The following is a 24499-nucleotide window of genomic DNA, read 5'->3' on the forward strand; positions in this document are numbered from 1 at the left end:
TTTTGTTTTGACAGCTGTAATGAGATGAGTTGTTTGTTGATTTGTTTTTTTTTTGCAGTGGTGGTCTCTTGTCTTTGAAACTGCTTGTTCTACATCTAAATGAGCTCCTTGGCTTATCCCTTGGAAATATATTGATGGACAGTAATAAAACTGTTACATAATGGTGATTCTTCTGAAACTACTTTTAAGCATATTGAATTCTTATTGATTTCTATTTTATATAATGGCATTTCTATTTTATACATTCGTACTTTTTGTTATACTAAGACTTTGCATATTTCTTGTCTTTGGCAAAAGCAAATGGAAAACATAAAGCAACTCAGAGAATTTAACAGTGATAAAAGATGCTCTGGTGAAGAAAATTCGCTGCTCGTACTCTTTGGGTGTAAGAAGTCATTGTTTTCATTTACATATCAGTGAATCGGAAGGGACACTGACTTTCTAAAATAATTTCTAACCTATGGCAAAAACAAAAAAGACATTGAGAATGAACTTTTTTCTGTATTTTTATACACAAATTCTTAACCTTAACCAGGTTCAGAAATTTGAACTTAACATAACTCTAAAAGTTAATAAAAATACTATTTTACAAGTTATTAACATAAGAAATTCAGTATGTATAAGAATTTAGTATCTCCATGGCCTAGCTTCATGAGTCACATGGCTTTTTCTCTTCAGAGTCCAAATGAAAACTTCACTGCTCTTACAGTAAACTGTGAAAATTATTGGCAGATGTGGGAACACAGGCTCATTTATTTTTATGAAACCCTAATTCAAGTTTAAAGTAGTTGCAAGACATTTATACAAAATAGAATTCCCTGTTGTTCCTCAGTTTTCCCATTTTTTAAAAAGCAGTGATAATGGGATATATATACATATATGCTTATAAATATATACATATATAATTGTATGTATTACTGTCGGCACATAGCCATCTACCTTTTCCTTAATCTTTTTTTTTGCCACTTCTTTTTTTTAAATTTTATTTTTATACAGCAGGTTCTTATTAGTTATCTATTTTATACAAATTAGTGTATACATGTCAATCCTAATCTCCCAGTTCATCCCACCCCCCACTGCTTTCCCCCCTTGGTGTCCATATGTTTGTTCTCTGCATCTGTGTCTCTATTTCTGCCTTACTAACACTTAAAAAAGATTAAATATTTACCCAACTTGATTTACCCAACTGGAAGGATTTTTCCTCCAATTGCTAATTCTCTTTGCCTGTTGTTCCTTTGGAACCTGAAGCAATTAACATCTAGGGGAAAACTTCTTGTATGCATCATACATTTCTCCCCTTTTCACCAGTAGTCTGTTTTCCTTTTTTTTTGTGCCTTGGTCTATTCTCATTTGAAAGATTTTTGGTTTGTTTTGTTTTGTTTTGTTTTTTTGTGGTATGTGGGCCTCTCACTGTTGTGGCCTCTCCCGTTGCGGAGCACAGGCTCAGCGGCCATGGCTCACGGGCCTAGCCGCTCCGCGGTATGTGGGATCTTCCCGGACTGGGGCACGAACCCGTGTCCCCTGCATCGGCAGGTGGACTGTCAAACACTGCGCCACCAGGGAAGCCCTTTTGTTTTATTTTGGTTTTGGTTTCTCTGCTTCTAGTGAGTTCATCATGATTCTTTTTAAGACTTTCTTTAAGAGTAAATGAAATAAAAATGAAGAACCATGAACTTAACCTATGTTTTTTTTTCTGTTGCTTTTGTTTTTTAACCTACCTTTGGGTGTGGGGTGGGGGAGAGGGAGGCTTTAAAGAAGTAACTATTTGAAAGAAAGGGGTTGAAGGGCATTCAAGCTTCCCTAACTAGAGTGAAGGGCTATGACACAAGGCAATCAAAGCAGGAAATAATTAGCATTCTTCAATATCACGATTAATCCATTCTGTTTAGTGGTTATTAAAGAGAGGAAAGAAACCAAATGAGAATAATTTTGGCCCTTTCATGTTTTATGCACAATGCTGGTACACAGTATTCCTTCCACATTCTACTGCATATTGCCTAGAGAAAGGGCTGCAGATTATCCAATAATCATCCATTTCTAAACGGTCTAATGATAGCATATACAAAGGTGCCTCACTTAAAACCTTCCATTTATAGTCACACTGCATCAAATGGTGCTAATTCTAAGTAGGCCACCGCATACAGTGCACCCTCCGAAACAACACCCTTTCACAGTTTAACCAAATCCATTCCTTTTTCATTCACAGGAAAGATTTAATATTTCAGAATCTTGTTCTTGCATTCAACGTGAAAAGACTGCTCACCTGGAACTCATCAATTTGAGACCCAAGGGATGCCAGATTTCTGTCATTTGCTCATTAAGCCAAGGGCATCACACAAAGGCCTACTTCTAACGCCTCTCGAATCTTAATATGTGAGAGTATTGATCACTATAATTTATGATCCTACGGCAGTGGGGTGGCTCTTCACATTTGGAACCCCCTCACTTGTGCGCAGCGACTTCTAAAAACACGGCTAGCGCGGGCAGGATATTTGATCTGGAGCCCAAGTGTTTCCAGACTTTGTTCTCTGGCCTTAAAGAAGAGGTGCCTGCGCTGAAGGAGACGGCCACCACAGGGGATTTCACCGTGGAGGGCCGGATGCGGGGAACGGATGGCGGGGCTGCTGCGGGGGCCACACCTGTCCGTCCGCCAACCCTTCCCGCCCCCTCGTTTGGCCGGTAGCGGCCCCTCCTTTGGGCGGGCACCCAGCAAAGGGACTGCGGCTGTTGGCGCGCGCCGCGGCCGCGGGCCCCCAGCAGCAGTTGGTCTCCGCACAGCTGAAGAGCCGCTAGCTGCGCGCGCGCCGGGAAGACCCCGCCGGCCGCGGCGCTCAGGGCCCGCGCGAGCGCGCTCGGTTGGTGCGCGAGCGCGGCTCCGCCCCGCCTGCTCGGCGCGCGCCCCCGCCCAGTCCGCTCTCCTCCCCCACCCCCGGCGCGGATGGGGTGGATCCAGCTCACTCCCGTCCCCTGAGCGGCCGCGGTGGCGGCCGGGGCTGAATGAGAGACGCCGACTGCTCCGGTCGCCGAGCGCTAGCCTAGGCGGCGGCGGCTGCAAAGCGGCGGAGCGGGGGGGCCGGCGCCGTCTTTCCAATCTCCGAAGCGTCTGCCGCGGCTGCACAGGTCGGTCCCCTCGCCGTGGGCCTGGTGCGGAGCCTCGGTGGGCGGTGCGGGGGAGGGAAGGTGGGAGCGCTGCGCCCCGCCGGGCTGCGCGGAGCCGCAGCGGCGGCGGCGGCGGCGCGGGGAATGGCGGCGGCTCGGGCGCTGCGGTGTGTTGATCTCCCGGCCGCGGGCCCCGGCGCTGCTCGACCCCGGCGCGGAGAGAGAGCTGCAGAGCTTGGGCTGAGGGAGGAGGGGGGCCGGCGTCTGGGAACCCAGGGCCGCGCCTCCCTCGGCGGCTCGCTCTCGGCGTCAGGAGGCGGCCATGGGGTCCCGGCTCCGGGTCTCTGTCCCGAGGCCGGGGGCGCGGCGACCCTCCGAGCCCGCCTCGCCTCCCTCTCTCCTGGGTGGCGGAAGCCCCTGGGCTCCGCCCGCGCTACCCTGGCGCCCAGCGGCGCCTCAGCCTCCCTTCAGGTGAGCTGGAGCTGGGACTCCGGGAGCCGGGACCCGCCGAGCCGGGCCACACCCCCTCCCCGGCCCTAGCAGCTGCGCCCCCGAAGCCCGGCCGCCCAGCTGGCCGCCTGCGGACCCGCAGTCTCGCGGTCAGGGTGACCTGTTGCGGAGCGGTCCGTAGCCCTAGTCGCTCGCCGGCCTCGTACCCAGAGGGGCGGTCCTGCGCTGGCCCCGGGCCGGGCGCGCGGCAGGACGCGGGGCCTGGAGCGCTGCCCGAGATCCGGTGCTGTACCGCTAGGAACGGGCGTATTGAAAAAAAGAAGAGGTTCCCCACGATCTGATCAAACAGTTGCAAATATCCGGGATTCTACTGCAGTATCGGATTAGGCAGGCTCATAAACACCATGCTTTGGAGGTGATTTGCAAAAAACCCGAGACAGGAGTGAGAAGCTGTTATCTGTATCTGGAAAATAGCAGTAAACCTGTGCGGAGCTACATTATCCCCCACCTGCCCCCATCAAAGCGCTTTTCCTGTAGCTGTGTTGTAGACGCAGGCCAGTTTCAGTGTACGTGGGCGTGTTTGGGAAGAAGCTGCGAGCTGATAGGAGGTACCTAAGTACAAATGTTAATTTGTTTTAACTGGGAGGGGTGAGGGAGGAGGAAGAAAGGGCACGGATGTTAGCTGTGGAGGAGGGGCCATTGAAACACTAAATTTCTGTTTAAGAGAGCGCTAAAAAGGAATATCGAATACCTGGCGTTTAAGACCGTAAAGTAGGAAATACAGGCAGCAATTAATTGAGCTTTATCTTTTACATGCCCTGGGTTTTAAAATTTCAACGCTATAGTTGCTGTAGAGAGCTTTGTTTTCGTACCAGTGTTTATGAGTTGGTGTTTTTCTGTATTCCCCATCAGATCGACTTTGTGTAAGTCTCTCTGAAGATGACCATCAGAATTTTGGGAAACTTTTCGATCCGTGCAGCATAGTATTACAGTCATAGCAAGTCATAGCTTGCTAGCTGTAAAAGCCTGTTCCATCCAGATAATTATGCTTATCCTAGTGCTGTAAAATCATAATGTGTATTACTGTTACTGCTGCATATTTTACTGTAGACTTTAGAATTATAAAGGAACTTATCCAAACAGTGTTATTTTAATAAAAAGAACCTCTTACTCAAGCTCTGTAGGCATAAAGTTTATCATCTAGCTTCAAAGATTTGGAAAGTACTTGTCTTACTAGCTTAAGGGACATGTGTAAGGACCTAAGATGCCTTTTTGAATAAATAATTTTAACATAATTTATTTTAAACTTAGATTTTCTCTTTTTAAAATTCAGTATAATAATTTTGAAATGGCAAGATCTACGTTTTTTTCATTTGATTCATTCATTGACCTTTCTTTCAATTAATTTGAATTTGACTTTAAAATACTCAGGGTGGGACTCTGGAAATATTGTTCATTTTGGCTAAATTATTCCAGATTGCAACAGAACTTTAAAGATAGTGCTGTGTTATCAATATTGCAACATGCTTTTCTAATGTATATTTTGATTATCAGGAAGAACAGACCAAAATCTCCTGAGGGAAAGTATAACTACTATGAAACTGGCTTCGTTAATCTTTTACTTTGTGTACTTTTATTATACACGTGAGTGATGTATTTGTGTGTGTTTATGTATCCAGTTCTTGTCTTTTTCAGCTTTTTGTGTCATTACAGTTGAGACAGTAGTTTTTTGTAGTGAATGATGGATAGATGTACAGGTGAAATTGTTCTGTTGCAACTGAAAACACTTCAGCTTTTGTCCAGAGGTCCAGTTTGTTCATTCATTCATTCTACACATGTTTATTGGGTTCCTATTTGGTGCCAGTTAGTTGTCTAGATGTTGGTGATACAACAGAGAAAAAGGTCTGTGCCCTGATGGAGCTTAAAGGGTAAGTAGGCAAAAATAGTCTACTGCTTCATTGTCAGATAACACTGTTTAGTGTTAGTTTAAAAGTTTCAGAAGTAAAAACCCCTCTGATGAGTTTTTTTGATTAAGGATATTTGTTGTGTTTTTCCTTCTAAGAATAGTGGGAATTATTACTCAGTGAACAAAAGCATTAAGACAGTTGTTTTAAAAATATGCTGATGTTTATGTACTTTGGGTATCTGGTTCCCAAGTACACCAAAAATAAACATTCTACCTGCAGTCACATGGTGCACAGTTTACATGTGGTTAAACAGCTTTATTCTTTTGGTTTATATAGTTAAATGTTTGCTAAAAATGCTCTCTTGACACTTGTTTATAAGGGAGTCTAATTCTTTTTTTTTTAAGTCTAAATTTTAAAAAAAAATCATCTTTTCTTCTTCTGGCTGTGTATGTGTGAGTGGACCAAGGTCTCGTTGTTCTTCCTTAGAATCTGATAACCATTATCACTAAAATCAGAATTTTGACTGAAAGTGATAGTTGTTTTTTTAAATTAAAATATGAAAAACATTGGTGTAGTTCTTCACCGATTACAAAGCTTTTTAATATATATTATCGATACTTCAATGTTTTGGTACTTCTTATTTACAGGAGTGCCAACAATTAACCCTGACCTTAGGTAGGCATTATTATCTCCATTTTAGATGAGGAAATGGGTTTAAAGATGTTAGCACACCACCGATAAGCAAGCAGTGAACCTAAACCCAAGTTGTAGCTCTTACTATAATGCGGTGCACCACCTGGGGAGTGTGGATGGGGAGAGCAGCAGCATCCAGTGCTATACTACAGCTACTAGCCTGCTTTTCCAGAAATTTCAAAATAATTTTTAAACTTTAAGCCCAACAGTTAATTGAGATTTAATTAATTGAATTTGTTTTCTTTTTGTGAGTTAAACTTTAAGACCTACTTAAAATCTAAAAGTGCTGCTTTTTTTGCTATATAAAAAAAGGCAGTTTGGATTCACTTCTAATTATAAGTGTTTTGAGAATAAGACATTAAAATCAGTCCTCTTTTCTGAATATGAGGTTTTTATTGTGTAACAACTGTATTTGGAATAAAACGTTGCTTTAATCTGGATGCTACATTTTTTTAGTTATTCAGTTTTCAATAAAAAGATAATTCAATAGCCTGAAACTCTGGTTTAGGGTTTCTCTTTAGTGAGAAAATGAAGATCGGATGCGAATAATTTCGGTAACTTGGAATTAATCTGGAATCTTTCTTGATTAACATCTTGAACTTTTGATTTAGGAAAACTTTTAACTATGTAATAGGAATAAAAACACTGGAAATTGAAGTGTGTGACATCCACCTGTTCTATGGAGAGAAAAAAGTTTGTATAAATTTAGTCAGTCACTTTAATAAGTAATGGCTAGTTAGGGATGTAGGAAGAGTATGAACAGCAATGTTCATAGGACTTAGCTTGACGGTGCCTGACAGTTTATGTATGCCACTACAGGGAACTTTGGCACTGGCTTTTGAATGATACATGGCTTTAGAGTATGAGAGGCTTAAAATGAAGCTCTCACCTTGAGCTTAATTGGTACCCTTCTGTTATCTTATTTACATAACCTTTTCTCAAAACAGATTTTTCCTTTTTATCTCGATTTCCTTTTTGTTGACTCTTGGACAGCCCTTTTCTGAAAACCCTACTTAAACAGCATCCCCATTACTCTCTACCCTCACCTTTATTTGTCTTCAGAACATTAATTTATCTGACATTATAGCATACATTGATTTTGTTTATTATCTTCTTCCCTCTGGATATAAACTTCATGAGGGCAGGGACTTAGTTTTGTTCACTGATGCATTCCGAGCACCTAGAAAAGTACCTGGCATAGTTAATACCCAGATAAAATTTGTGGAGTGAGTGAGTTAATTGGTATTAAATGATACAAAGCTCACTAGTTTTGTTTGTTCTTTGAAAAAAAAATTAACTTTTGACTTTAAATAATAGAACTGTGCAGTTAAAAAGAAAGCTGTACTATAAGACTTAAAATGAAGAACACCACTCCCCTGTACAACTTTCCCTGCCAGGTCCTGCTCCTAGAGCAACCATTTTTGATACTTTTAGCTGTTTTTTTTTATAATATTTACGTCCATATTTTAAGATATTACTTGTTTTTCAATTTTAGATATCTGTTGGCTTCCTCCTGTGGAAGATGAGTCTATCTATGGTTTTGGGTTCTTATGCCACCTGAAGTTCCTCTCCCTTTATCTCCTAATATAGTTATAGCATGCTGTTTATTGTTTGCATTATTATGATTTTGTATGCATGTTTATTGTTGAACTGTGCAGTGTACTATGATGATATTTCTTGGAGTTAAAATTTTTTCTTTTTTGTTTTTTGCTTAGTTTCCTATTTGTCTCTGTTTTTTTCTTTCCCAGAAACTGTCTCAGTATGTTCAAACACATCAGGTAACTGATCATTCGATTTTTTTTTAATTGGAAAAATCCCAGGGCTCTCCATCCTTTTGCTCAGACCTGCAAGGGGGCTCTCCACTCTGCTTGGTCTTAGCTTGTGATTTCCCTTCATGATTCTGTGAATTCTCTTTGCCTTTTCCCTGCATTAGAGCCTATGGTCTCTCGATCCATGTCTTCCTCTTTCTCCAGTTTACCCCTTTGTTTTGGTGAAATACATCCCTCAGTAACTTTCAAGAAAGGATATTTGAGGAGGTGAAATTTTTGAGATGTTTGTATTGCTGAAAATATCTTCTTTCTACCCTGACACCTGGTTGATAATTTGGCTGGTCTGGGTATAGAATTCTAAGGTGAAATAATTTTCCCTCAAAATTTAAGGGATTGTACTATAATTTTTGAAAAGTCTTATGCCCTTTAGTCTTCATCCTTTATATGTGACCTTTTTCTGTTAAGATCCTTTCTTTGTCATCAGTCTCTGATATGTCTCTGATGTTGTATGGGTCTTGTGTGGATCTTAACTTCATTCTTATGCATGGGACTTAGTGGGCCTTTTCAACCAGCAGTGTCCGTATTAGATGAGAGCGGAGATGATCTAGTACAAGACTCAAGCCAGTTTTTTCTTTAAAGGGCTGAATAGTAAGTATTTTAGGCTTTGTGGGCAGTACAGTCTCTGTCACTACTACTCAGCTTTGCTTTTGTAGCGTGAAATCAGCCATAGACATAGACTTGTGGCACAGGTGGAAGGATTAGCCTTTGAACTTTACTAGGAGTACGGAGAGTTTGTCTACAGAATTGGGAGAGAAGAACAGAATATATGGAAAGAGACATGATGGTGGTAGCTTGAGGAAGTTCTCATCTGAGGTTTTCTGTTAATGTATGAGAAGCAAGATCATTAGCTGAGAGTAGGGAAGAATGGGAGTATGTATTGGAGGTTTGACAAGAGGGAAAATATGTGACATAATCATCAAAGAGTGGGAAGGGGAATAGAATAGAGTAGAAGAGAATAGAATAGAGAAATATAGTGTGATTGCCAGTCAGCATTAAGGGCCTACTTGAGAGAGATGATCCTGAATTTCATGTTCCTGACTTCAATAGGAATACCTCTAAAATCTCATCAAGTATGACAGCTTACTGAAGGTTTTGTGTTTTTTTTTCCCTATCAGATAGGGTTTTAAAAATTAATCATCAGAACGATTTTCATACATAAGTACTATATACATATAAATGTGTATATTTTTATACATACAAACGTGGCCTGTATATAACTGCTTATTTCTAGAGAAATGCCAAAAGAAAGTACTATAATTTTTCCCAAATGCAAATTTTGATTTAGATATCATTCATTTATTCATTTTTTAAAAGCCATGGAGCATTTTCTGTGTTCCAGGAATAGTTCTTGGTGCTGGGGATACAGCTAAAGACAAAAACATTTGCCTTTATTACATTTATATTTTAACTAACTAACATAATTAAATTAAACACACACAGAGACGTTAACAAGAAAGGAAAATTATGCAGAAAAGAGAACATAATAGATGTTATTAACTGTATTTTTTCAGCTTTACTGAGGTATAATTGACAAATAAAATGGTAAGATATTTAAAGTATACAACATGATAATTTGATATATGTATACATTGTGAAGGTATTCCCTGCATTGAGTTAATTAATACACCTGTCACCTCATATAGTTTTCTTTTTTTTTTTTTTGGTGAGAACACTAAAGTTCTACTTTTTAAGCAAATTTCAGTTTTACAATATAGTGTTATCAACTATAGTTACCATATGATATACATTAAATCCTCAGACTTTTTTCTTATAACTTTCTTATAACTGAAAGTTTATACTACCATTTTACCAACCTCTCCCTATTTCCCCTACCTTACTATAAGTTTTTGATAATATAACTAAAAAAGGTTAAGAAATACCTTCTAGTCTTAGTTTTGTAAGACTTTTTTCTTATAATATCATAAGTATTGCATTTTATCAAGTGCTTTTTCTGTATTGTTAGAAATGATCATATATATTTTCTCCATTAATCCGCTATAGGATGTATTACATTAATAGTTTGCATTATTGCGTCCAACCCTACATAGCTGTGTTGCATTCGTTTTTTTCTCCCTCTAACTGCTGAACTTGATTTGCCACTGCCTTAGAGCTTTTTAAAAATTTACTTTTATCAGTAGATAAATTTATCAGAGATTTATATGTATCTGTTTGACTTCAGAGTTGTGGTAGGTTCATAAAATGAGTTGTGAAGCTCTCCCTTTTTTTCTCTTCTCTGAAATAATTTTGTAACATAGGGATTATGTGCTCCTTGAAGGAACTATAGATGTAACATCGAAGGTGAAAAATAAAGTTTCTAGAGGAAAACATAGAAAAATATCTACATGACCCTATGGAAGGGAGAGGTTTTTGTTAAACAAGACATAAGGAATACCAGAAAAGAACGATTGATAAATTTTTCTTCATTAAATAAGAACTTATGTTCATCAAAGGATACTATTAAGAGAGTGAAAAGACAAGTGACACAGTGGAGAAAGTGTCTGCAATACTTATAGTACAACAGTGGACTTGTATCCAGAGTATATGAAAAATATACAAGTCAATTAAAAAAAATACAGGCAACCCAATTTTAAAACAAATGGGCAAAAGACCAGAAAAGGCATTTATGAAATGAATTATCCATATGGCCAAAGTGAAAGGTACTCACACATAATTTTCAGGGAATTGCAAATTAAAACTACCATGTGATATGAGTACATACCCACCAGAAATAGTGTAAATGAAAAAAACCTGAAAATACTAAGTGTTGACAAGAATGGAAAGCACTTGGGACACTCATCCATTTCAGATGGCTTTGAAAATTGGTACAAACACTTTGGAAAATTCTTTAGGTAGCATCTGCTAAAGCTCTACATGTGTATGCCGTATGATCCATCAATTTCACTTCTTGATATAGACCCAACAGAAATCAATATATATGCACATCAAAAGACATGGACTTTAGAAGAAACATAGGGGTAAATTTTCATGACCTTGGATATGACACCAAAAACAGGAACAACAAAACAAAAATGACATAAATTTTATTTCATCAAAATTTAAAACTTGTTCTTCAAAGGACACCATCAGGAAAGTGAAAAGATAACCCACAAAATGGGAGAAGATATTTGCAAATCAAATATCTGATAAAAGACTTGCATTCAGAGTACATTAAGAGCTCTTTAACAACTCAATAAAAAGAAAACCCAATTTAAAAACGGGCAGAGGATCTGAATAGGCATTTCTCAAAGAAGATATACAGTAAACACATGAAAAAATGCTCAACATCATTAGCTATAAGGGAAGTGAAGTTAAACCATGATGAGATACCCCTTCACACTACTAGAATGGCTAGAATCAAAAAGTTAGATGATAACAAGTATAGAGGCGGATGTTGAGAAATTGAATCCCTCATCCACTAATAGGAATGTAAAATTGTATAGCTACTTTGGAAGATAGCATGGCAATTCTTAAGATGATTAAACATAGAGTTACTATATGACCCAGCAGTTCTTTCCTAGGTATATACCCAAGGAAGATGAAAACATGTCTCCACAAAATATTGTTCACAGATGATTATGGCAGCATTATTCATTGTAGGCAAAAAAAATGGAAACAACTCAAATGTCCGTTACCCAACAAGTGAATAAACAAAATGTGACATATCTATACATTGGATTATTATTTAGCCCTTAAAAGGAGTAAGGTACTGATGCATGTTACATCATCAGTAAATCTTGAAAGTATTATGCTAGGTGAAAGAAGCAGTCACAAAAGGCCACATATTATATGATTCCATTCATATGAAATGTGCAGAACAGGGAAATCTGTAGAGACAGAAAGCAGATTAGTGGTTGCTTGAGGTTGGGGCTAGGGAATGGGGAGGTCTAAGGAGTGTGGGGTTTCTTTTTAAAATGATAAGAATGTTCTAAAATTGACTATAGTGATAGTTCTACATGCCATTGAATTGTATACTTTTTTGGGGGGGCCGTGCTGCGCAGCTTGTGGGATCTTAGCTCCCCGACCAGGGATTGAACCCGGGCCCTTGGCAGTGAAAACTCAGAGTCCTAACCACTGGACCGCCAGGGAAGTCCCTGAATTGTATACTGTAAATGGGTGAATTGTATGGCATGTGAATTACAACTCAAAGCTGATTAAAAAAAACAAGACATGGCAAAAATAATCAGTGATGTGAGGACATTTTCACCATATTTAATTGAGAAAAGCAAGATAACAGAGGAATATATAAAACACCCATTTTAGTAAAACAAACAATAAAAACCCTGTGTGTGTGAGAGGGAGAGTATAAGTGATCTTGTAAAGCAGAAAATGTTGCACATCAAATGTAAACATTTGTTACCTAGTTGGTCTAAGGTAAAAAGGAGAGAGAGGGAAAGAAGGGAGAAAGTAAAGGAAAAGGGGTTGATTTAGAAAAAACAGCATTTATAACATCATTTCAGTTATGTAAAACATAAATCTTAAAATGGTAGTTGTCTATACGATGAGGTACCAGGGTTTTTTTTCTTTATCATGTTTTTCTGGGTTTGATCCTTTTTGTTTTATTAATATAACTATTTGAAACTAAATTAAGAAACAATACAAATAAAATAAGTTATGAAATCTGGAAAAATATAGCAGTTTTTTACATAATAGCTCCCAACTGGAAGCAAGCCAAATGTCCGTCAGCAGAATAATGGAGCAATAATTTGTAGTATGCTCTATACTGGAATACTATACATCAGTGAAAAAGAAGGAACTACTGCTATACTTAGCAAATGTGAGTGAATATCACAAAATGTTGAAAGAAACCAGACACAAAAGAGCATGTACTGTGTGATTCTCTTTTTGAAGTTCAGGAAAAGGTCAAACTCATCTATGTTGATGGAAGTCAGAGCAGTGGTTAGGGGTTCGGACTAGGGGAGCAAGACTTCTGGAGTGCTGGAATTGCTCTATATCTTTATCTGATTGGTGGTTGCATGCATGTCTACATAGTAAAAATTTATAAATACATTTCAGTATTTGTGTATATCTCAATAAGAAAAGTAAAACACTTTAAGCCAGAAAAAAAGAATAAGTTTTTAAAAATCTGGTGCTCATATAAAAAGTCTTTGTAGGGGCTTCCCTGGTGGTGCAGTGGTTGAGAGTCTGCCTGCCAATGCAGGGGACATGGGTTCAAGCCCTGGTCTGGGAGGATCCCACATGCCGCGGAGCGGCTGGGCCCGTGAGCCACAACTACTGAGCCTGCGTGTCTGGAGCCTGTGCTCCGTAACAAGAGAGGCCGCGACAGTGAGAGGCCCGCACACTGCGATGAAGAGTGGCCCCCGCTCACCGCAACTGGAGAAAGCCCTCACACAGAAACGAAGACCCAACACAGGAATAACAAATAAATTAATTAATTAATTAAAAAGTCATCTTCTTAAAAAAGAAAGTCTTTATATACTTCCAAGGTTAGTTATATCACTTCGAAAGACAGTTTCTCTCTACCCTCATTTTTAATGGCTGTATTGTATCACTTTGTGTGGGTGTATCATAATTTATTTAATCAATCTCTTAATGGACACTTAGGTTGTTTCTAACTTTTATATACTATGAAGAGTGATAGAGTTCGCTTTTTTTATACATATTCCTGTACTTTTTTGATGATTTCCTTTTTTTTTTTTAAATTTTATTATTTATGTTTGGCTGCGTTGGGTCTTCATTACTGTGTGTGGGCTTTCCTAGTGGCATGCGGGGACTACTCTTCATTGCAGTGCACGTACTCCTCATTGCAGTGGCCTCACGTTGCGGAGCGCGGGGTTCAGTAGTTGCAGCATGAGGGCTCAGTAGTTGCTACATGCGGGCTTCAGTAGTTGTGGCGCATGGGCTTCGTACTTGTGGCTCGTGGGCTCTAGAGCCCAGGCTCATTAGTTGTGGCACGTGGGGTTAGTTGCTCCACAGCATGTGGGATCTTCCCGGACTAGGGCTCAGACCCGTGTCCCCTGCATTGGCAGGCGGATTCTTTTTTTTTTTTTAATATCTTTATTGGAGTATAACTGCTTTACAATGGTGTGTTAGTTTCTGCTGTTCCCCTCCCTCTTGGGTCTCCCTCCCACCCTCCCTATCCCACCCCTCTAGGTGGTCACAAAGCACCCAGCTGATCTCCCCATGCAGTGCAGCAGCTTCCCACTAGCTATCTGTTTTACATTTGGTAGTGTATATATGTCAGTGCTACTCTCTCACTTTGTCCCACCTTACCCTTCCCCCTCCCCATGTCCTCAAGTCCATTCTCTATGTCTGCGTCTTTATTCCTGTCCTGCCTCTAGGTTTGTCAGAACCATTTTTTGTTGTTGTTCAGGTTCCATATATATGTGTTAGCATGCAGTATTTGTTTTTCTCTTTCTGACTTACTTCACTCTGTATGACAGACTCTAGGTCCACCCACCTCACTACAAATAACTCAATTTCGTTTCTTTTTATGGCTGAGTAATATTCCATTGTACATATGTGCCACATCTTCTTTATCCATTCATCTGTCAGTGGACACTAATGTTGCTTCCATGTCCTGGCTATCGTAAATAGTGCTGCAATGAACATTGCGGTACATGACTCTTTTTGAATTACAGTTTTCCCAGGGTATATGCCCAGTACTGGAATTGCTGAGTTGTATGGTAGTTCTATTTTTAGTTTTTTAAGGAACGTCTATACTGTTCTCCATAGTGGGCAGGCAGATTCTTAACCTCTGCGCCACCAGGGAAGTCCCTCTGATCATTTCCTTTTGATGAATTTCTAAAAGGAGGATGGATTGCTGTTTGGAGGTTAAGTACATTTGTATTTTTGCCCATGGCGTATAATTGTTTCTCTGTACTCTTACTGACTTGGTGATTAGCTTTAAAAACATAAATATTGATCTGTAATGTAATAAATTCTTGTTATAATTTGCATTTTTTAACTTTTTCAGTGAAGTTTATATTTTCATGTTTTCGGACATTTGTGTATAATTTCCTTTTCATATCTTATATTCTTATTGCTCAGTCTCTTAAAAATCTTTTAAGGAGATAAGTCAGATAAACAAAAAGTACATAAAGATTAATACAGTTAACCTCAGAAAGAGAAAGACAAATACCATATGATATCACTTAACATGTGGAATCTAAAATAGGACACAAATGAACTTATCTATGGAGCAGAAACAGACTCACAGATACAGAGAACAGACTTGTGGTTGCCAAGGCGAGGGGTTGGGGGAGGATTGGGTGTTTGGGATTAGCAGATGCAAACTGTTAACATAGAATGATAAACAACAAGGTCCTATTGTATAGCACAGGAAACTATTTTCAATATCCTGTGATAAACCGTAATGGAAAAAAAAAAATACAGTTAACCCATAACTTAAGAAATGAAACATAACCAGTGCAGTTGAAGCACCCTGTTATTTAACATGTTAGAGCTCTTTATGTATGAAGAATATTGTTTTTGTTGGTTGTTGTAGATCTTTTCCCTATTTTATTTTTTTGTCACCTCACTTATTTTATTAAATCTAAGTTGACTTCAGTTGTGAGATACACTGTGTAACAACAGTTAAGGATAGAAATATGCTGTCAGTTAAACCATGACACTCTGTTAGTTTTAAGAGGCATCCTGATTTCAGAGATGTTAAAAGATGAGAAAATATTCATCCTAGAATTGATGCAATACATGTGTTCTGCTGTCTATGTGTGTCATGTTTTCTTTAGTCAGATTTATCAGTCTTCTACTGTTTCTGTTTTTCTGTTATCAGTCCAAGACTTTCCTGTGCCAACATTAAAAAAAACTCACCTATGTTTACTTCTTGTGTTTTTATGCCTTAAATGTTTTTCATCTTTAATTCATCCTATTTATTTTAATGAAAGATCTAATTTTTGTCTTTTTATCCAAATAGCCAGTTGTCATAAAGTTAAAGGACACTCACAGTTTTTTGATCGAGGAATGAATGATATATTCAGATGTACTTGTTTGAAAAATAAGGCTATGGATTTTGGTTGGGTTTAGTCTAAAAATTATCAGTTGGATTATCTATTAAATATATATATATATATATATATATTTTTTTTTTTTTTCGGTACACGGGCCTCTCACCGTTGTGGCCTCTCCCGTTGCGGAGCACAGGCTCCGGACGTGCAGGCTCAGCGGCCATGGCTCATGGGCCCAGCCGCTCCACGGCACGTGGGATCTTCCTGGACCGGGGCACGAACCCGTGTCCCCTGCATCGGCAGGCGGACTCTCAACCACTGCGCCACCAGGGAAGCCCTGACTTACTTCTTTTTGTCAACAGTATTTCTGAATGTTTTCTGTGAGCCCAGTACTTGTGAATGTTACCATAGAAGAATAAGTTTTAGATCTTGCACTCATTGTTTACATCTTCTTGGTGAGAGATGAAGTCTTTTATGTGAGTGAAACCACAGTAAATAACATGAGATCATATGTAGTTATGTGTCAGATTGAAGAGCAGTTTGCAGGAGCGGAGGGAGGCTCAGTGAGGGCAGGAGTGGTCCTTAAGAAATGTGTTTCATTAAGGTGGTAAGAACTTAAATATTGGGGAACAGCATTACTGAAGATATAGTAACAGAAATTAGTCTTTTTGGCATGCTTTGGATTGAAGGGTTTTTGGAGTGATGGAGTGGGAAATAACTTGGTAAAATGGGCAGGTTATTCAGTCCTTAGAAGTAAAGCAGATTAAAATTTAAGGGGTAGTACATACTCTTAATAACTTAGCTTCTCACTCTGTTTCCTTTCTTCTTAAGGCTGTAAATTGATAATTTGTAAATGAAGACTGGAGGGAAAATCCAAACTGTTTAGAACCAGTGTTCTTTTAAAAAAAGGGAGAGGGGCTTCTAGTTATATATGTATTAGGTAATCTTCCCAACAAGAAGGTTTAAAACAATATTGATAGCAAAGTAACATTAATAAGTTATATGTTTACTTTTTCCTTTCTGTCCCTATGACTTGGTCTTAGCTAATTAGGTAGCAGAAGGTTTTCAATTCAAAACTTTCCTCTGCCATTAAGAAAGCCAAAAGGTGTAGGGTTGAACTCATCTGCAGAAAGAGTTTTAGAGGTATAATGTTGAAGATTTGAACTTAAGGGAACTAGCAGTACTGTTGAAGCCGTCTGTGGGCAGCAAGGGCAGCTGTGAATTGGCTGTAGTAATAGTGTCAACATATCTAGCCCCCCTCTTCTGCTTCAGTTCAATGTGGCGTAATAGACATAGCTATAGGAATGGATAGGGTTATTGATGTTTACTACTTCTGTCTCTGAGCAGAATTGAAAATGATAGATGGCAATGGGTTTTTCCTTCTCTCAGTCATAATACTGTTGCTGTAGTATGGCCACCCTTGACTTAACAGTTGCTGGGCCTGTGTCCCATGTCTTACTTGTGTGACCCTGTAAATTATATGATCTCCTTAATAACAACCAAAATTTGTATTTATAACTCCTTAATTACACTATAACTAAATAGATTAAAAATACTGAAAAGACTTTTGAGCCCCAGATTAATGGTGACTTAGCTGACTCAGTGTCCTAGACATGTGTTTTATAATTCTGGTGTGCCTACAGTTCCTTTGAAGGAAATCTCCTTTTTCCACAGTACACTGCAGAGGAACAGACTTTAATAGCTATGTTTTTAACCATATAGAACTATATTGCACCTGATTGGTCCAGGAGTGGGCATTTGACCTAAGGGCTGTTAATCTGTAAACCAGCTAACAACCTAGGATTGTCTGATGGGGGAAATTACAGCCATTTATAGGAAACATGGAGTTAATTTGCCATTGAGCCATGGGAGCTGATGCTGGAAGGATACATTCGTGTAGAATCCTGTAAAACTAAAGTTTAAGAGACTGGAAAGTAAGTATAAGCAGAAGCTATGAGTACAGAAATGATAAAGGAGTTGAGAAAGCCAGTGGGTAACCAGAAAAGAATATGGGGCACCTGTCCGAGAGAAGCACAAAGCTGTAAGCAAGAAACCATGTGGTGAGAGAAAGACAGGCACAGAGCCTGAGATTGAAGATTCTGCTTTCTGGCTCTGTAGATACTCTTCTTCCATTACCTCTAGTACGTCTGTGGCTCCTGCCCTTCTTGAGACGACATCCAGTTTTTTCCCAAGAAAGAATGCAGGCTTTGGGGTCAGACTTCTGGCAGTCAAATTCTGGTTATGTCTTTTACTATCTGTGTGACTTGGGCAGGTTGTTTTAATTGCTCTGTCTCATTCCTCATCTGTAAAAAGTGAGCATCGTAAATCCTTTCCTTTTGGGGTTGATGTGAAGATTAAATGAGATGACACATACAAAGCTTTTACAACAATACTAAGACCATAATATATACCTAAAATGATATTTGGGGTAACTTGAATGAATTTCTTGCAAGTAAAAGAGCCTAAGTAGTTAATTTACTTGTAGATTCACTTAGAGAAGTGCAACCCAGTGTGTGGGTTGGTAAAGATTATTTTAGGTAGTGTATAGGGCATTAAAAAATACTGTCTTATTCATTGTGAATAATAGGACTTGTTATATTTACAGGCATACCTTGTTTTACTGCACTTTGCTTTATTGCACTTCACAGATACTTTGTTTTTTTACAAATTGAAGGTTTGTGGCAACCCTGCATTGAGCAAGCCTGTTGGTGCCATTTTTCCAACAGCATTTTCTCACTTTGTGTCTCTGGGTCACATTTTGGTAGTAATCCTCACAATGTTTCAAGCTTTTTCATTATTATATTTGTTATGGTGATCTGTGGTCAGTCATCTTTGATGTTACTATTGTAATTGTTTTGGGGCACCACGAACCTTACCCCTGTGTAAGATAGTGAACTTAATAAATGTGTGTGCTCTGACTTCTCCACCAACTGGCCATGGCCCACCCCCAGCCCCGCTGGTCTCTCTCCCTCTCTTGGGGCCCCCCCTATTCCAAGAAAGGGTATTGAAATTAGGCCAGTTAATAACCCTACATTGGCCTCTATGTGTTCAAGGGAAAGGAAGGGTCGCACATCTTTCCCTTTAAATCAGAAGCTAGAAATGATTAAGCTTAGTGTGGAAGACATGTTGAAAACTGAGATAAGAAGTGAAACAGCCTTATTGTTCATAATGGAGAAAGTTGTAGTGGTCTGAACCGAAGATCAAACCAGCTACAGCATTCTGTTCAGCCAAAGCCTGATCCAGGGCAAGGCCCTAACTCTCTTCAATTGTATGAATACTGGGAGAGGTGAGGAAGCTGCAGAAGAAAAGTTTGAAGCTAGTAGAGGTTGGTTCATGAGGTTGAAGGAAAGAAGCCGTCTCTATAACGTAAAAGTGCAAGGTGAAACAGCAAGTGCTGATGGAGAATCTGCAGCAACTTAGCCAGAAGATCTAGCTAACTAAGATAATTAATGAAGGTGGCTACACTAAACAGCACATTTTCAATGTAGACAAAACAGCATTCTATTGGAAGAAGATGCCATCTAGGACTTTGATAGCTAGAGAGGAGAAGCCAATGCTTGGCTTCAAAGTTTCAAAGGACAGGCTGACTCTACTGTTACCAGCTAATGCATCTGGTGGCTTTATTTATTCATTCATTCATTTATTTTTGGCTGCACCACATGGCTTGTGGGATCTACTTTAAATTGAAGCCAGTGCTCATTTACCATTCCAAAAGTCCTATGCCCCTTAAGAATTATGCTAAATCTACTTTGCCTGTGCTTTACAAATGGAACAACAAAGCCTTAAGGGTAGCGCATCTCTTTCCAATTTTTGTTTGTTTTTCAAAACAACTTTTTATTGAAGCATGGTTGATTTACAATGTTGTGTTAGTTTCAGGTGTACAGCAAAGTGATTCAGTTATATATATTCATTTTCAGATTCTTTTCCATTACAGGTTGTTACAGGATATTGAATATAGTTCCCTGTGCCATATAATAGGTCTTTGTTGTTTATTTAATTTATATGTAGTAGTATGTGTCTGTTAATCCCAAACTCCTAATTTATACCTCCCCCACACCTTTCCCCTTTGGTAACCGTAAGTTAGTTTTCTATGTCTGTGAGTCTGTTTCTGTTTTGTAAATAAGTTCATTTGTATCATATTTTTAGATTACACATATAACTGATATCATATAATATTTGTCTTTCTCTGACTTACTTCATTCAGTATGATAATCTCTGGGTCCACTCATGTTGCTGCAAATGGTATTATTCCCTTTTTATGGCTGAGTAATATTCCATTGTGTGTATGTATGGGTATGTGTGTGTGTGTGTGTGTGTGTCTATATATTATATATATAGACACACACGCACATACCATATCTTCTCTATCCATTCATCTGTCAGTGGACATTTAGGTTGTTTCCATGTCTTGGCTGTTGTAAATAGTGCTGCTGTGAACTTTGGGGTGCATGTATCTTTTCGAGTTAGAGTTTTTGTCGTTTCTGGATATATGCCCAAGAGTGGACTACTGGATCATATGGTAATTATTTTTTAAGGAACCTCCATACTGTTCTCCATAGTGGCTGCACCAGTTTACATTCCCACCAACAGTGTTTACAACATGTTTTACTGAATATTTTAAGTCTACTGTTGAAACCTACTGCTCGGAAAAAAGATTCCTTTCAAAATATTACTGCTTATTGACAGTGCACCTGGTTACCCAAGAGCTCTGATGGAGGTGTATGAGATTAATGTTGTTTTCATGCCTCCTAATACAAGATCCATTCTGCAGCCCATGGATCAGAGAGTCATTTTGACTTTCTAGTCTTATTATTTAAGAAATACATTTTCTAAGGCTATAGCTGCCATAGATAGTGATTCCTCTGATGGATCTGGGCAAAGTCAATTGAAAACCTTCTGGAAAGGATTCACCATTCTTGATGCCAGTGAGAATGTTCATGATGCATGGGAAGAGGTCAAAATATCAACATGAACAGGAGTTTGGAAGAAGTTGATTACAACTCTCATGGATGATTTTGAAGGGTTCAAGACTTAAGTGGAGGAAGTAACTGCAGCTATGGTGGAAATAGCAAGAGAACTAGAACAAGAAGTGGAACCTGAAGATGTGATTGAATTGCTGCAATCTCATGATAAAACTTGAATGGATGAGGAGTTGCTTCTTAGGGATGAGCAAGGAAGTGTTTTCTTGATATAGAATCTACTCCTGATGCAGATACAGTGACAAACCTTTAACAAAGGTTTAGAATATAACAAAAACTTAGTTGATAAAGCAGTGGAAGTGTTTGAGGCTTGATTCCAATTTTTGAAAGAAGTTCTGTGGGTAAAACGCTATCAAACAGCATTGCATGCTACAAAGAAATCATTCATGAAAGGAAGAGTCAATCAGTGTGGCAAGCTTCATTGTTGTCTTATTTTAAGAAATTGCCATAGCCACCCAGTCTTCAGCAACCACCAATGTGATCAAACAGCAGCCATCAACATTGAGGCAAGACCCTCCACCCACAACATGATTGACTTGCTGAAGGCTCAGATGGTGGTTACTGTTTTCTAGAAATAAAGTATTTTTTTTTAAAGAAAGAGTACATTTATTTATTTATTTATTTATTGGCTGCGTTGGGTCTTCATTGCTGCTTGCAGGCTTTCTCTAGTTGTGGTGAGTCGGGGCTACTCTTCATTGCGGTGCGTGGGCTTCTTATTGCAGTGGCTTCTCTTGTTGCGGAGCACGGGCCCTAGAGCACGCAGGGTTCAGTAGTTGCAGCACATGGGCTTCAGTAGTTGCAGCACATGGGGTCTAGGTCGTGTGGGCTCTAGGGCACGTGGGCTTCAGGATCAGTAGTTGCAGCTTGTGGGCTCTAGAGTGCAGACTCAGTAGTTGTGGCACATGGGCTTAGTTGCTCTGTGGCATGTGGGATCTTACCGGAACAGGGCTCAAAGCCCTGTCCCCTACACTGGCAGGTGGATTCTTAACCTGTACCACCAGGGGAGTTCCCCAAATAAAGTATTTTAAAATAAAGGTATGTACATTTTGTTAGACATAACATTGTACACTTAATAGACCATAGTATAGTGTAAACATAACTTCTGTATGCACTGAAAAACCAAAAAAATTGGTGAAACTTGCTTTATTGCAATATTCAGTTTATTGCGGTGGTCTGGAACTGAACTCAGAATATCTCAGAGGTATTCTTTATTTTTTAACCATTTCATAGTTACTTGGTGCTGTTCTAAGCATTTTACTTGTGTTAACTCATTGGATTGTCACAATAACCTGGTGAAGAAGGTACTGTTGTTACTTTCATTTTAAAGAGGTAGAAACTGAGAAACAGGAAGGCTAATCATCTTGCCTTATGTTATACAATATGTAAGTGGCAGAACTAGGATTTGAACCCAGGTGTTATGGTTGTAGTTCTAGTTTTTAAGCATCTATTTCCTTCTCAGTTCTTATTTGCCTTTTAAATGAAGCCAAGGAAGAGGTCTCAGTTTGTTGCTACTATTTCTTTTACATTTCTCTAGTGCTTCTCTCCCATTTTTAACAAAGAGGTAGCATTTATGAACAGAGTGTTAGGTGAGCAAGATATGATACGAGGTAGTATACTACTGTAAGAATTTTATACTGTATCTGAAGTGGTATAATATCACTTGAAGGTAGACCATGGTAAGTGAAAAGATACATACTATCCTCAAGCAATTCTGTTTTTAAAAAGGTTACAAGTAATAAGCCATCAAAAGAGTTAAAGTGAAATCAGAGTATATACTCATTTAATTCAAAAAAGGCATAAAAAGAGGGAAAAAAAGAACATGGGACAAAGAGAAACAAATAGTAAGGCAATAGACTTAATTTTAACCAGATTGGTAATCACATTAAATATAAATGGTCTAAACACACCAGTTAAAAGGCAGAGATTAACAGATTGGATTTAGCAAGACCCAACTATATCATTGCCTGTAAGAAACATAACTTTAAATATAAAGATACAAATAGGTTAAAAGTAAAGGATGGCAAAAGATATACTATACTTACAATAGTCAAAAGAAAGATGGAGTGGCTATAGTAATATTAGACAAAGTAGATTTCTTCAGAGCAAAGGATGTTTCCAAGGATAAAGAATGTCATTACAAAATAATAGAGGTCAGTTAATCAAGGGGGCATAACAGTTCTAAACGTTTGTGCCTCTGATAACAGAATTTCAAAAATACCTGAAACAAAATGGATAGAACTCCAAGGAGAAACAGTCAAATCTGCAATTTTAGTTGGATATTTTAATACCCTTTCCTGAGCATTGAAAGTTACAAAGATATTTTACAAAGATATAATGGACTTGAACAATACTGTCAACCAATTGACCTAATTAACATTTATAGAATATTTCACCTAACGATAGCAGAATATTCTTCTCAATTCTTCTTACATGTCCACAGAACATTCTCCATGATGGACCATGTTTTGGGGTCATAAAACAAGTCTCCATAATTTAAAAGGATTGAGATCCTGTGCTCTCTGATCACAATGGAATTAAATTAGAAATTACTAACAGAAGACTTTGGAAAACTTACTTGGAAACTAAATAACACAATTCAAAGAGATTAAAAGATTTTGTATGGAATGAAAATGAAAACACAACATATCAGAATTTGTGAGATTCCACTAAAGCAGAACTTGGGGGGAATTTATAGCACTGAATGCTTATATTAGGAAAAAAAAGATCTCAAATTAATGACCTCCACTTCTACCTTAAGAAATTAAAAATCAAATTAAACCATAGTAATTAGAAGAGAGGAAACAGTAAAGACCGATGTGGAAATTAAGTATAGAAAACAGAAAAAAGTAGACAGAATTAGTGAAACCTAAAACTGACTTTGGGAAGATCAATAAAATTGATGAAGTTCTAACCGGACCGACAGAGGTGACATCATTACAGATTCTATAGATAATAAAAGAGTAACAGGGCTTCCCTGGTGGCGCAGTGGTTGAGAGTCCGCCTGCCGATGCAGGAGACACGGGTTCGTGCCCCGGTCTGGGAAGATCCCACATGCTGCGGAGCAGCTGGGCCCGTGAGCCATGGCCGCTGAGCCTGCACGTCCAGAGCCTGTGCTCCTCAATGGGAGAGGCCACAACAGTGAGAGGCCCACGTACCGCAAAAAAAAAAAAAAAAAAAAGAATAACAAGAGAATATTGTGAACAACTTTATGCCTATAAATTTTATAACAAAGGAAAAGGACAAATTCTTCAAAAGACATGCTACTAAACTTCACTCAAGAATAGACAACCTGAATGGCCGTGTATCTATTAGAGAAATTGAATTTTTGATTGAAATATTCCCACCAAAAGAATACCTCCAGGCCCAGATGACTTCACAAGTGAATTCTACTAAGTATTTAAGGAATAAATTATAGCAGTTCTACAGAAACACTTTGAGAAAATTTCAGAGGAGGGAGTGCTTCTTAATTTATCAATAGTTCTAGTAGTTTCATAGGTTCCATCAGATTTTCTACACAGTCATGTTTGCAAAAAAAAACAGACACTTTTTCCTTTCCATTCTAGATGCCTTTTATTTCTTTTTCTTTCTTGACTGCACTGTCTGGAATCTCCAGTACA

At 38.8% G+C, this 24499-nt stretch overlaps 1 protein-coding gene across 1 annotated transcript in view; it reads left to right on the forward strand.

Annotated features, from left to right (window-relative positions):
- The first annotated feature begins 2986 nt into the window (after positions 1-2986).
- RALGPS2 (Ral GEF with PH domain and SH3 binding motif 2) overlaps positions 2987-24499 on the forward strand; it is a 163136-nt gene continuing 141623 nt past the window's right edge. Inside the window, exon 1 of the mRNA XM_082655989.1 lies at positions 2987-3120. The gene's annotated coding sequence lies outside the window, so the exon portion shown is untranslated. The remainder of the gene's footprint in view (positions 3121-24499) is intronic.

The sequence above is a fragment of the Grampus griseus genome (assembly GCF_964374135.1).
Source record: "Grampus griseus genome assembly, chromosome: 1".
NCBI classification, from domain to species: Eukaryota; Metazoa; Chordata; class Mammalia; order Artiodactyla; family Delphinidae; genus Grampus; species Grampus griseus.